We start from the raw sequence: 12,882 nt of genomic DNA, 5'->3' as shown, positions 1-12,882 counted from the left end.
GAACGAAAAGACACAAATTGCCTGTTTTCTCATTGGAAATAGGTACATTTTAAAATATCACTGTCCTGGTCACAAAAACAAAGTTTGTGGGGATTAATAGCCATTTTCTATACTTTTGAGGCATAAGCAATTAGGAAATAACACTAACTACCCAGGAACAAAAATTGTGTTACATAGTGTTATATTTATTGTCAAGTAATCGTTAATTTGTAATGGACTGCATTAAAAAGTAACCCTCCCGACTCTACTGGTGTTTACTATGGCCAATTTTGGATCAGAACTAAACAACTGTCAGACTCACAATTGAATTGCTCATCTGAGTTGGTTCTTTACACTGAATTTGTCAAGCATAATTGCAAAGCGGTCTGAATCGGTTCGCAATTCAGTCTGAATGACTCAGAAAGCTCACGCACGCGCTGCTGAATCATTTAGCGCACACTCTCACTTGCCAAAATGCTCATGTAATATTTAAAATATCGTCTTTGTCAGTTGTTGTGCTTTCTCCTGTTCGTGTAATAACACATTTGTTTTATTTCCTAGTACCTAGTTCTGCCTTGTTTCAGTGTTTACCGTGTTTTTGTACTTTGCTTTATTTTCTATTAAACTTTAGCTGCTCGTGACTTCCTTCCAAATGTTACAGAACAACTGACCAAATGGATCTAGCAGCTATGTTCGTCCAGTTGAGCCGGGAGGATTTACCCATAAGGGAATACTCCCATCGTTTCAGCGCCATTGCCAGCTTCACTGGATTTGCTGATTCCCACCTTAAGTCAATTTACTGGATCGGACTAATAGCTCACCGGTGGAGGGAATTGACGGAGACGGGAGATTACACGTGGGAGGAATACGTGAAATTGACACTAGAAACTCTGACTTCAGAGGATCCTCCTCTCCCTACCCCGATCCCGGCTTCCAGGCCTTCCATGCCTGAGTCTGCTCCATGCCTTGTCACAGCCACGCCTGAGTCTGCTCCATGCCTTGTCACAGCCACGCCTGAGTCTGCTCCACGCCTTGTCACAGCCACGCCTGAGTCTGCTCCACGCCATGTCACAGCCACGCCTCAGTCTGCTCCACGCCATGTCACAGCCACGCCTGAGTCTGCTTCACGCCATGTCACAAACACACCTGAGTCTGCTCCATGCCATGTCACAGCTACGCCTGAGTCTGCTCCATGCCATGTCACAGCTACGCCTGAGTCTGCTCCATGCCATGTCACAGCTACGCCTGAGTCTGCTCCACGCCATGTCACAGCTACGCCTGAGTCTGCTCCATGCCCGGTAACAGCCAAGTCTGAGTCTGTTCCATGCCATGTCACAGCCCAGCCTCCCATGGCTCCTTGCTCCAAGCCTCCCGTGGCCCCAGTCTCTAAGCCTCCCACAGCCCCAATCTCCAAGTTGAATGATCCCCCACTGAGGTCAGTGCGTAGGGCCATGACGACCCTTCCATACAAATGATCAGTTCCATGCCTGCCAACGAGCCATCGTCCATGCCTGCCACAGCCAATGAGCAAACGTCCACGCCTGCCACAACCAACGAGCCAATGCCCACGCCTGCCACGGCCAATGAGCCAACGCCCACGCCTGCCACGGCCAACGAACCAACGGCCATGCCTGCCACGGCCAACGAGCCAACACCCACGTGCCACGGCCAACGAGCCAACGCCCACGCCTGCTACGGCCAAAGAGCCAACGCCCATGCCTGCCACGGCCAACGAGCCAATGCCCATGCCTGCCACGGCCAATGAGCCAACGCCCATGCCCACGCCTGCAATGGCCAACGAGCCAACACCCATGCCTGCCACAGCCAACGAGCCAACACCTGCCACGGCCAACGAGCCAATGCCCACGCCTGCCATGGCCAACGAGCCAATGCCCATGCCTGCTGCGGCCAACGAGCCAATGCCCATGCCTGCCATGGCCAACGCGCCAATGCCCACGCCTGCCACGGCCAACGAGCCAATGCCCACATCTGCCACAGCCAATGAGCCAACGCGTGCCACAGCCAATGAGCCAACACCTGCCATGGCCAACGAGCCAACGGCCATGCCTGTCATGGCCAACAAGCCCACGCCTGTCAAGGCCAACGAGCTTGAAACCTCATCTGTCCCGGAAGCAGAGGAGGAAAAGAAGGGCTTCTGCTATCAAGTCTCTTCCTGTATCCACGACCACAGAGGTCGTTCCCGAGTCTCTGCCAGTGTTCACGACCACAGAGGTCGTTCCCGAGTCTCTGCCCATGTTCACGACCATGGAGGTCGTTCCCGAGTCTCTGCTAGTGTTCACGACCATGGAGGTCGTTCCCAAGTCTCTGCCCATGCTCATGACCACAGAGGTCGTCCCCGAGTCTCTGCCAGTGTTTACGACCACAGAGGTCATTCCCGAGTCTCTACCCATGTTCACAACCATGGAGGTCGTTCCCGAGTCTCTGCCAGTGTTCACGACCATGGAGGTCATTCCCGAGTCTCTGCCCATGCTCATGACCACAGATTTCATCCCCGAGTCTCTGCTAGTGTTCACGACCACAGAGGTCATTCCCGAGTCTCCGCCCATGCCCACGACCACAGAGGTCATTCCCGAGTCTCTACTAGTGTTCACAACCACAGAGGTTGTTCCCGAGTCTCTGCCCATGTTCGCAACCATGAAGGTCGTTTCCCAGTCATCCAGGACTCTTTGTCTCGAGCCTCCCATGGCTCCGCCTTCCACGGCTTTGCCCCTCGAGCCTCCCATGGCTCCGCCTTCCACGGCTTCGCCCCGAGCCTCCCACGGCTCCGCCTTCCACGGCTCCGCCTTCCACGGCTCTGCCCCTCGAGCCTCCCATGGCTCTGCCTGCCACGGCTTCGTCCCTTGAGCCTCCCACGGCTCCGCCTGCCACGGCTTCGCCCCGAGCCTCCCACGGCTCCGCCTTCCATGGCTCTGCCCCTTGAGCCTCCCATGGCTCCGCCTGCCACAGCTTTACCCCTCAGGCCTCCCACGGCTCCACCTGCCACGGCTTCGCCTCTCGAGCCTCCCATGGCTCCACCTGCCATGGCTTCGCCCCTCGAGCCTCCCACGGCTCCGCCTGCCATGGCTTCGCCCCTGGAGCCTCCCACGGCTCCACCCACCACGGCTTCGCCCCTCGAGCCTCCCACAGCTCCGCCTGCCATGGCTTCGCCCCTCGAGCCTCCCATGGCTCTGCCTTCCACAGCTCCAGTCTCTAGTCTGTGGCCACCTCCCAGGCCTCCTGACTCTATCTCAACCCTGTGGTCGCCACCCAGGCCTCCTGACCCTGTTTCAGTCCAGTGGCCACCAACCAGGCCTTCTGATCCAGTCCCTACCATTAGGCGGTCTCCTGACCGTCCGCCTGATCTGCTCTAGTCTTCTAGGTCTCCTGGCCATCCGCCTGATCTGCTCTGGTATCCTTGGTCTCATGGCCGTCCGCCTGATCTGCTCTGGTCTCCTGGGTCTCCTGGCTGTCTGCCTTATCTGCTCTGGTCTTCTGGGTCTCCTGGCCGTCCACCTGATCTGCTCTGGTCTCCTGGCCGTCCACCTGATCTGCTCTTGTCTCTTTGGTCTCATGGCCATCCGCCTGATCTGCCCTGGTCTCCTTGGTCTCCTGGCCGTCCGCCTGATCTGCTCTGGTCTCCTGGGTCCCCTGGCCATCTGCCTGGTCTGCTCTGGTCTTCCTGGTCTCTGGCTCCATCTTGGCCCTGCCTCCCTTACCAGCTTTCCTTGGGCATCAGGAAGGGGGTTCTGTCATGATTCACTGTTGTGTTGCCTTGTGTTTATCCTCTGTCTTCTGTTTTCCCTGGACTACACTTCTCAAAATGCACTGCCCTCATCTCTGTCAGCTGTTCCCAATTGTTCTCACCTGTGTTCCATTCCCTCATTAGTCCTTGTGTATATAATGCCCTGATTTCTCTTCAGTCTTTGTCAGTTGTTGTTTTCTCCTGTTCATGTATCGGTTCCCACCGTGGATGTAATGTTTGTTTTATTTCCTAGTTCTGCCTTGTTCCAGTGTTTACCATGTTTTTGTACTTTGCTTTATTTTCTATTAAACTTTAGCTGCATCTAGATCCAGCTCTCGTGACTTCCTTCCAAATGTTACAGCAGGCCTTATGGGAAGAATTGCAAAGAAAAAGCCACTTTTGAAACAGAAAAACAAAAAGAAAAGATTAGAGTGGGAAAAGAAACACAGACATTGGACAACAGTGTTATGGATCTTAACTCTATTGAGTTTTTGTGGGATCAGCTAGACTGCAAGGTGTGTGAGAAGCGCCCGACAAGACAGCCACATCTATGGCAAGTGCTACAGGAGGCGTGGGGTGATATGTCACCTGAGTATCTGGACAAACTGACAGCTAGAATGCCAAGGATCTGCAAAGCTGTCATTGCTGCACGTGGAGGATTTTTTGATGAGAACTCTTTAAAGTAGTTCTGAAAAAAAATTATAATTGTAATAGTAATTTTTCGCATTATTAATGTCCTTACTATACATTGTGATCAGTTGAATGCCACTTTGGTGAATAAAAGTACCAATTTCTTTCCATAAGAGCAAAATCTATGAATTTTTTCCAAACTTTTGGCCACCAGTATACCATAGCAGTACCATGGTATTCTTTGAATTACCTTGAAGCACCATTTAAATTCAGTTGTACAGTATATGTATATGGTAATCATATATCAAATTACCATGATAGTACCATGGTATTCTTTGAAGTACTTTGAAGCATCATGAAAATACAAAATAGAACATAAATATGGTAACTGTATCTCAGAGTACCATGATATTACCATCTTATACCATCAGATCACATTGTTATTGCCCAGATGTGCTCTCTCTCTCTCTCTCTCTCTCTCTCTCTCTCTCCACACACACACACACACACACACACACACACACACACAAAGAATTTGGCCTCTGATCAGAAGCATCTACATATAGAAAGACAACAGCTAGACAAAGAATGACAGGATAAGATAAATAGTATATGTATGAGTTTTTATACAGGTGCTAAATAAATTATGTTCAAATGGTCATGGGTCTGTAGAGGTAGTAATATAAATATGAAAAATAAAATTTAAAAATAGTGATTTTTCATTTTGACCACATGGGTTTGTATAGGTAGCATGTATAAATATCAGTTTACATGTTTTTTTACATGCACATATCATATTGCACCATACTGTATTGCACTATACTGTACCATGGCTAAGATAAACATGTGATTGGTATTTTAGATGATTTTTCTATGACAGTATGCTCTGTGCATCTGGTTGGAAAAAAAAAATGAATTAGCTTAAATGTAGCAAGCTACTTTTTGCGTGTAACTTGTAGTGTAACTTCATACTTCTCTGAGGTGAATTTTTTGCTTAGCTAAACTATATTTTTTGTTTGTTTGTTTGTTTGTTTGTTTTTTGAGTAGTTGGTGGAGTAGCTTGCCCAACACTGTCTACATATTCATATTCTTTGTTGCTCGTGAAATGGATGCAACATAAATATTTAATTTTGGATATTATATCCAAAATATCATTATATAATTTTTTAGACATACAACATAAAGATGGATAGAATGATGTACTTTTATCTTATTTAATTCTGCCAAAAATCTGTCTTTTTCATCTAGTTTAATAAAGATACTGTATGCATGCTTTCACAAATGCTTTTCAGATCATTTACAGAGATCAAACAGTCAGGGTGTAGGGAGTATTCACATAATTCATACAAATAATAAAAAAAGACATTAGAGTTAGCAGACTAGGATTTCCAAAAATGACTAAATTTCATGGTTCTAAACCAGTGAGTGTTTCGATGTGTCATTATCAAATTGTTTCCTGTCATGGTTTTAGTTTGTGGATTGTGGAGATGGTGAAGAGTAGCTACAGCACGCCTCTAAAACCGGCAGCCGTCTTGCCAAGAGACTTTAGCCCTGAGACGGACCAGTTGTATTAAAATTAATTGGAGAAATTTGAACACCCAATATGGCGGATATAGAAAAGGAAGTCCCACTTTACAGGTAAAAGAGCCAAACAACTTTTAGATACAAACATTGCCTGTCAGTCAACAAGAAAATGTGCATGCTCATTAGCTGGACCAGCCTGAAAATAGTGTTTTTTAGTGTCATCTGAGCTAAAGAAGTACAATTTAAAATATCAATGTTGTTAGATTTTACTGCTGATTTGAATTATGTTATTTGATCGTAGTCTAGGCCTACCGTTACAGAGATTTTGTTCTTTCCCCATTTGAGTAGAGCGGCGCCATTACTTATGCAGCTTGTATCCACAGAAAATAGCTGTGTGGGAGTGATCCTAAGATGGCCACTGATAGCCCTTTTCCACCGACATGGTTCGGGGGCGGGTTCCTGGGCTGGTGCAAATTTTCAAACTGTTCCGCATGTTTCCACAGCAGAAAAGGCCATTCTGGGTGAAAAAACTGGTTTCACACCAGCCCCAAGAGCTTGCCGGTCTCTACACAGGAACTGATTACGTCAGGGGGTGAAGGGCAGGAAATCTTTTTGTTACCAGGTAAAGTTTTCCAGCCAACAACAGTAGCTATCATCTGCAGCAAGGAGTACTTCATCACTTTATAACAACAACAATAAAAAATCCACAAAAATGTCAGACATAAAAAGAGTTCTGGAAACGCAGATGAAACAAGCACTCTACTTGCGTTATGGTATTCTACATTGACTCGAGATAATCTAGAGATATCGCAAAGGATAAAAAGAGTCTACGAGGAGATATGGCAAGAAATGACGGATGAAACATGAGGGCATATGTAGGAAGTGCAATCAGGCTGGAACAGGTGTTGCTCGACAAGCAATCAGTGGCATGATCGGCGCTGCCCTGAGAACAATGAACGTTCCCATGGAAACGCTGATCATGCCAGCCGAGCACTCTTGCGAAACACGAGGGAGAGAAAACAAGCAAAACAAACAAAACAAACCTGTGGGCTTACCAAAACTGTGACAATCTCAGTAAATTATTACATTTCCCAACTTTGTTAGCTTTCCTTACACTCTACTCATCTTATATTGTGCATTGTTTTGTTCAGTTAGGGGACTACTCACTTTTTTAGGAAGAATTTCAAGCAAAAATGGACTTAAATATTGCTGTTTCTCACCCACACCTATAATATCACTTCAGAAGATATGGATTTAACCACTGGAGTCATATGGATTACTTTTATGCTGTATTTATGTGATTTTTGGAGTGTCAACATTTTGGCACCCATTCACTTGTATTGTATGGACCTACAGAGCTGAAATATTCTTCTATTAATTTGTGTGCCGCAGAAGAAAGAAAGTCATACACATCTGGGATGGCAAGAGGGTGAGTAAATGATGAGAGAATTTTAATTTTTGGGTGAACAATCCCTTTAACCTTGAGGTAATCCATTCTGTGCATCTTGGTTGCATCTTCTGTGGTTCTTGCTTATATCAAACAAGCCTGTGGTCATGAGGTTCAGTTGTTATTCAAAGCAAACATCAGATAATCTAAGTGACTTTGACCATGGAATGACTGTTGGTGCCAGATGGGTTGGTTTCAGTGTCTCAGAAGCTGCTGATCTCCTGGGATTTCCCCACACAACAGTCTCTGCAGTTTACGAAGGATGGTGTAAAAAAAAAAAAAAAAATAAAATAAAATCCAGTGTGGATAGTCTGTGGGAGAAAACCAACCCGATCTCATAAAAATTTGTACATAATTTACGAGATGACTATTTTGTATGGTCTCGCTCGATGTTGTTTGCATAAACTCATATGACGTCATCACGTGCAAATTCCTGGATGTCTAATGCGGAAGTAAGCGTGAGTTCTGCGCACGAGGCATTAAGGACATACTTTTTAATATTATGCCCTTACCCAAACTCCTTATCTAAACCTAACTGATCAGTAGAGTGTGTAAACATGATGGGAAGCTGTTATGTGTGACAGAAGGAAGTAATTGTCGCGTATTAGATGTAAATAATGTCCAGCGATGTCATTGGCTGTAGTGAAAGTCGTAGGAATTCAAACGAGTGCAGTTGCACAATATCATAAGAATTAGCCAAATTTAGAAAAGTCGTATGAATCCTGACGATTTCGCCACGAGAGTGTGTTGGAGAAAACAGCTTGAAATTAAAAGCTGAACTTGTTGAAGCAGACAGGAAGGCAATAGTAACATGTGATGACCACAAATCACAACAGTGCTATGCAGAAGAAAACATCAACCCTTGAATTGGATGGACTACAGCAGCAAAGCACCACACTAGTTTTATTCCTGACAGCTAAGAACAAGAAAGTAAAGCTACAGTGAACACTGTCTTACCATACTGGACAGCAGAAGATTGGTAAAAAGTGCTGCGTCATAAAGATGGTAGTGTTGGAATTTGGTGTAAACAATATGAATCCCATAGATCCATTCTTACATCACACAGCACATGTCATCTGGTTTCAGAAACATTACAATGAGTTTGGTGGCCTTATGGCCCCCACAGTCACCAGATCTCAATTCAACAGAGCACCCTTGGGATGTTGTGGAATGGCACATTTGCACCATGAATGTGCAGCCAACAAATCTGCAGCAACTGCATGACATTGCCATGTCAACTCGGCCCAGAATCTTTGAGGAATGTTTCCAGTATAAAGCTGTTGTCCTATCTAATAAAGTAGCAATTGAGTGTAGATGTAACTTTGTTACAAATACAAAGTTACTTTGAACATGAAAATAAGCTTATTTGAATTTCCATATAAAGGTGAATTGAGCTGCTGTTCCTTTACGCGTGTACACAGACAGTGCGTGCTTTGTGGACAGGTTGCATGTTTGATGTTGAAGTTTTAACCCATTTCCTTTGCACGAAACCCCTGTTGAGTTCTGCTGTTCCTCTACCAGGTAATTAAAACCTCCTTGCTGACCTTCACAAACAGAAAGCTGGTATGGAAGTCATGGTCAACTGCCTTTGTACAGCACATTATTGAAAACAACAACAACTACAAAAGTAACCTTCCTCAGAGCAGCGGATGTGGGAGGTCTTTGATTGTGCATATCAAAGAATTGCTCCCCTTGTGTGATCATAGTAAAGCCTCCCAAGGTCAACCTGTCTACCTCCAGTAAATCACCATGGACTGGAGAAAAATGTGGAAGGTGCTGGATACAAGTTTTAAACCCAAATTATCTGAACTAAAAAGTAATGTATGGCATTTGTGGACCTGTTTGCAGTATACATATATTCTTTATCATTCAAGATAATTTGATTTAATCAATAATGATTAAATTCCCCTATTCAAAGAGTGCAAATCGCTTTACTGTTGCTGAATGTCCTGAATGTTTGATTCATAAATAAATTATCCATAAAGGGGATCTCTCTTAATCACTTACTGATAAAAGAGTGATCCACTTGGGATGGGTGTGTATGCATGTATGTTTAATAATTTATGTGTGTGAGAAAGAGAAAGAGTTGTTTCACAAATGAATAAATGTGTTAACACCGTTAAAAAGAAAAAACACAATCATATTTAATTCATTATAAAATGGATCGTTCTGGTCCTAGATGGTGATTAGTTAATACAACTTCCTGGCCATGATAAAATCCCCGATATATGAATTGTTATGATGTGAAACTCCTATTCACACTATCACTACACAGTTCACATAGCATTTTTTTTAGCACAGCAAAGTTCTGTAATGTCAGGAACTATATCTTCCACTAGCGGAATGGTGGTTTATTAATTTGCTTAATAAATAAAAAATAAATTTCATGCTGTTGCCAGTGTTGTGGAAGCTACTTTGAAACTGTAGTTTGTCAAGTTACAAGCTACTCATAATTTAAAGTAGTTAAGCTTCAGTCAAGCTACCCTTTTGAAAAAGTAGTTCCCTATCTGTCACTCACTCGACATTGTGTCGATGTAGTGACAATAGGGGTCACTCTTGGGAGCCCGAGACACCTCTGGTCTTTGATAAAAGGGCAATGAAAATTGGCGAGTGGTATTTGCATGCCACTCACTTGGACATACGGGTATAAAAGGAGCTGCCGTGCAACCACTCATTCAGATTTTAAGCTGAAGGTCTGGCCATTTCAGCGGGTAGTTCAGCGTTGTGGCAGGAGGGACAAATTCACCTCTGCTTGATCTGACGGCGCATTTCAGCGACTTCTCCCTCCTCTGCACTGGTACACTGCAGAGAACGCCCCTGGGCGCTTCGGCAGAAAAACAAGAAAGTATATTTTATGAAAGAGCTTTTTTCTCCTCTAAAAGAGTATATATTTCTCTAAAAGAGCGGCACACACGGAACGTCTTTTTAAAGATGCGTCTTTTTAAAGATGCCTTTCCGATTGTGTGTTATTCCTGGTTGCGGTCGTTATCTCTCAACTTTGGATGGTCATGATCACTGTCTTTCGTGTCTGGACATGACCCACAGGGAGGCAGCGTTTGTGGATGGTTCATGTTCTCATTGCGAGAACATGACCATGGCAACATTGCGGTCGTGGCTTGCTTTCGTGAGAAAGCACTGGGGGCGATTTGGGGACCCCAATGGGATCGTCTCTGCCGGGTATCCCCCCGCGGACCTCCCATTCCTCAGCACACTCGTCTTCCCCAATCGGGCTTCCGGATGAGTTCGCCGGCTCGTCTCACGGCTCGTCTGGCTTCTTGTTCGGAGCCCGCGAAGATGACGAGCTCTCGAGCGAAGCATCAGAGTGCGGGCTTGTCCAGTCGGACGCAGAAACCTCAGTTGGGCTTCCCCCTTCAGGGACGATTGCCCAGTCACAGGCCGATGCCGAAATGACGGACATGCTTTCCCGGGCGGCCACGAGCATCGGGTTAGAGTGGAACCCTCCCCTCTCCCCTGAACCCTCACGGCTTGATGATTGGTTCCTGGGCTCGTGGCGCCGCTCAAAGCAGCCACGCCCCACTCCAGTTCCATTCTTCCCGGAAGTGCACGAGGAGCTGACAAAATCGTGGGAGGCACCTTACTGCCCGGCCCCGATTCCACAGTTCCCCCGCCAGGGGCTATACGGCGATTCCCCCGGTGGATAAGGCGTTCGCGGTGCACCTATGCCAGCAGAGTGCCGCCACCTGGCACCACCTAAGCTCCCATCCAAGCCCTGTAGGCTCACGTTGTCCCTGATGGCTAAAGCCTACAGCGCTGCTGGACAAGTCGCCTCTGCCATGCACGCCATGGCTCTCCTGCAGGTCCACCAAGCCAAGGCGTTGAAAGAACTGCACGAGGGTAGTTCCGCCCCAGATTTGATGCAGGAACTGCGCTCGGCGACCGACCCTGCTCTCCGAGCGACGAAGGTCACGGTGCGGTCTCTCGGGCGGACGATGGCCACACTAGTGGTCCAGGAGCGCCACCTTTGGCTCAACCTGGTCGAGATGGGCGAGGCTGACAAGACACGGTTCCTTGCTGCCCCCATTTTCCCAGGCTGACACCGTCGAGGACATTGCCCAGCAGTTCTCAGTGGTGAAGCAGCAGATGGAGAAAATCCGGCACATCCCACACCCCATCTGCTCGTCGCCAAGTGTGTCCCCCTATGGTGACTGCACCGGCTCCGCCGCAGCCCGCCCCTTCGGCCTGGCCCACCGCAGGAAGCAGATGCCACCCGTCTCACAGCCAGTGCCTAAGAACACACGGAGGTCATCAAAGAGCCCCTGAGACGGGCAACCCAGAGACGAGGGAACCCACTCACTTGGAGCTGGTAAAAAGACCACTCCATCCCCCGGTGGAGGGCTGGGCGGAAAATCTTTTGTTGCCTTTTTGTTTGATTTTGCTGCATGCCCAAGTGGCTGCAGTACATAACAGTTCAGCAAAAGAGCGGCTTCCTTCCTCCCTGGGTCACATACCCGGTGTGCACGGTCGTCACCACGACTACCGTCCACGGGTTTTTTTCTTGCAGGATTGGCGCTCCAGCGGTGGCCTTTCCACCCCTGAGCACCCAGCTGTGGCACACAGCCGCCCCCGATGTGGCAGTCTCCATGGGCTACGAGGACAGGCCTCTTCCTCCCCTGTCCCAGGCTGTTCTGGGGGTGGTCACAAGGAGCCAGGTAAGTGCTTCGATGTCCCTAGACTCAGCACGGCCATGACGTGGTGTGGCACCTCGAGCTCCGCCCCGCTGCTCCGCTGCTCTGCCCCACCTGCCGCTACGTCCGACGACATTGTCCCTTTGGTCCCCCTTGCGCGGAACTTGGACGCATGGCTCGTGCTTTCCAATCCGTCGCGATGGCTGATCCGGACTGTCCGACGCGGCTACACGATTCAGTTCGCCAGGTGCCCGCCCAGGTTCAGCGGTATTCACTTCACCTTGGTCAAGAGCGAAAACACTGCTACCTTGCGCACAGAGATCGCTGCCCTCCTACGGAATTGCGCGATAGAACATGTCCCTCCATGGAGATGGAGAAGGGGTTTTACAGCCCCTACTTCATTGTACCGAAAAAAGGCGGTGGGTTGCGGCCAATCTTGGACCTGCGAATACTGAACCGGGCCTCACACAGACTCCCGTTCAAGATGCTCACAAAAAAACGCATTCTGGCGAGCGTCCGGCATCAAGATTGGTTTGTGGTGGTAGACTTGAAGGATGCGTACTTCCACGTCTCGATCCTTCCTCGACACAGACCCTTCCTGTGGTTTGCATTCGAGGGTCAGGCATATCAGTACAAAGTCCTCCCTTTCGGCTTGTCCCTGTCTCCTCGCGTCTTCACGAAGGTTGCAGAGGCTGCCCTTGCCCCGTTAAGGGAGGTGGGCATTCGCATTCTCAACTATCTCGATGACTGGCTAATCCTAGCTCACTCTCGAGACATGTTGTGCGCACACAGGGACCTGGTGCTCTCACACCTCAACCGACTAGGGCTTCGGGTCAACTGGGAAAAGAGCAAGCTCCTCACAGTTCAGAGCATCTCTTTTCTCGGTTTGGAGTTGGACTCTGTCTCCTTGACGG

The sequence above is a fragment of the Myxocyprinus asiaticus genome, chromosome 11 (genome assembly GCF_019703515.2).
Source record: "Myxocyprinus asiaticus isolate MX2 ecotype Aquarium Trade chromosome 11, UBuf_Myxa_2, whole genome shotgun sequence".
Taxonomy (NCBI): domain Eukaryota; kingdom Metazoa; phylum Chordata; class Actinopteri; order Cypriniformes; family Catostomidae; genus Myxocyprinus; species Myxocyprinus asiaticus.
Note: the sequence above shows the minus strand (reverse complement) of the source record.